Here is a 2,365-nt window from a genome sequence, read left to right as displayed (position 1 = left end):
AGGATTAGCTTGTAGGGATGCTAGGATTAGCTTGTAGGGATGCTAGGGTTAGCTTGTAGGGTTGTGGGAGTTAGCTTGTAGGTTTGCTAATACATGGAAAAGACTGCGCCTGAGTCAACGGAAAATTAGTGGTAGTAGTCTGTTTTCAAAAGTTAGTATTACACATACCTTCTTCTAGGAATTTGTTATGATGCGTAACCATGGTAACAAGGCAGTTTTCCACAACCAATAGCAGCTGATTAACATCTCAAAAGCTCAAATAATATCTCAACTACAGCCCCAAATCTCAAATGAGTTGAAAGGATGTTCTGTGGACGCATTCCCATCTACCTGCCAGCCGTGCTCAAGTGCCTGACCACTGAGATCCTGGAACTAGCAGGAAACACGGCTCATGACAGTGGAAGGACAGGATCGTCCCTTGGCACCTACAGTTGGCTGTCCGCAGCAACGAGGAGCTCGGCAGACTGCTGGGAGGAGTGGCCATCGCTCTGGGAGGAGTTCTGCCCGGCATTCAGGCGGTCCTACAGCCCGGGGGAACCGAGAGGCCAGCTGAGTGGGTGAACGGATCAGACGGCATCTGCAGCCAGTTTCTTCGGATCCACTGTGGGATGGACCTTTACAAGAGATCCTTCCTGTCTACAGCCATCAGCATCTATAACATCTCTTAATGAAACGAGGATAACAAGTTAAAACAATAAATAATTTCCCTTTGGGATTAATGAAGTTGTTGGGGTTTTTTTTATCGGCTAGTATTACACATACCAATATATACCAAGAAAAAAATATATATACATTTTCTTTAATGTGAAAGTTTTTATTCTTTGTTGCCATATAGCAAGTGAACCATGGATCATTACTGGCTCAATTGGTCCAGCGCTTGGGGACCCATGATTCAAATAATACTCTTACTGCGGTTGTGTTAATAGGTGGGCAACTTTAGGAGAGATTAGGAACCAAACCTTTCACCATTTTATTCCCATTCAGTATTTGTTTTCAAATCTATTCCATTTATACGTTTACCTGTCTTTTAATCCATAAATCGCCTGCCTGAGTTGCTTAAACGTGAAGTGAAAGCCTTTGCTGCGTGTTGTGAATCAGTTTGTGTACCGTCTGCTCAGAGCTGTTGTAACTGTGTGTTTGTTTGTTTGTTTGTTTGTTTGTTTGTTTGCTGACTGTAATGCTGCCCTGGAGCTTCCTCTCCTCTACACTCACAATAAGTGCTTTTTGTTCCAGAGCTTTGCTTTTATAAACTCCGAGGATGTCCTGTTTTTTACCGTGTCTTTTTAAACATACTTGGTGCACTGAGTCGCGTCACCGTGCGCGCCCACACGTGTATATTTTTATAAAGCCTCGATGAGTCGGTGAATGTATCCTCCGAAAGCAGCTGGCTTAACTTGGCTACGCTCTGTGACCGTCTGTAATGGGTGGGCGCAGCTGGAAAACGAGTTTGTGCTTCTACTGTTTGTACTCGTTTGTCTGTTTGACGGAGAAACAAAATTAATGATGTTTGAATAAAAGCTGCTTTGACTTTTTTCCCCTTTCTGTTGCTGATCGATGGGCTTTGTTTTCCTGTGGAGCATCTCTGCAGGTTTATCTTTTCAGCACAAGCAACGCAGAGGATTTAAAGTAGAAAAAGTAAAGTCATGAAGACCAAGCTAAAAGAAAAAAAAAAATCTGCAAAACATTTTTCTCAAACCCATAGTTAATGCTTCGTTAAATAAAAATAAATTTGTTACGAGATGCCAACTACTACATGTCCAAGAATGGGTCACTAGTTCAACTTTTTCAGCCGTTTTTGTTTACTTACACACACAGCCATCCTAATGTACGATATGCAGGTCAGTAACGAGACTCGAGCTTCCACGTGGTTTTCAGCTGATTCAGCAAAGTGCTTTGTTTACATTGCTTATGAAACATTCACTATTGTGATCAATTTGTCTTCCGTACGTTTTTCAGCATCTTTCTCGTTCCACAGTTTTTGTGCTATTTCAACAAATCGTAAAACAAAACATTCGGCTCTTCCAGGACCATCTTGCTATAACTTTTGGTATTGGTGCAACTTTAGCTTTTTGAAATATTTAGCCTTTTCTGCCATTTTTTCCTCATAGAAAATGAATTGAGTTCATTTTACAGCCACATCTTTAGCTCTGTTTACAACCTTTTATTGCTCCTTTCACATTCCGTTTTGCTTCAGCAGCTACTTTCAGCTAATGTCAGCTGTTATTTTCAGCTGTTTTATGCTCCTTTCAGATTCTTTCTATTAACTACAACGTTTTTGTGCTTCTAACTTCTTTCTGCCAATTTCATAATTTTTCTGCAAATTTCAGCGTTTTCTATTTCAGCAGCTATTTAGCTGTTTTTTGCT

The sequence above is a fragment of the Nematolebias whitei genome, chromosome 1 (assembly GCF_014905685.2).
Source record: "Nematolebias whitei isolate Nwh7 chromosome 1, NemWhi1, whole genome shotgun sequence".
NCBI classification, from domain to species: Eukaryota; Metazoa; Chordata; class Actinopteri; order Cyprinodontiformes; family Rivulidae; genus Nematolebias; species Nematolebias whitei.
The sequence above is the reverse complement of the archived record's forward strand: the minus strand, read 5'-3'. Positions refer to the sequence as shown.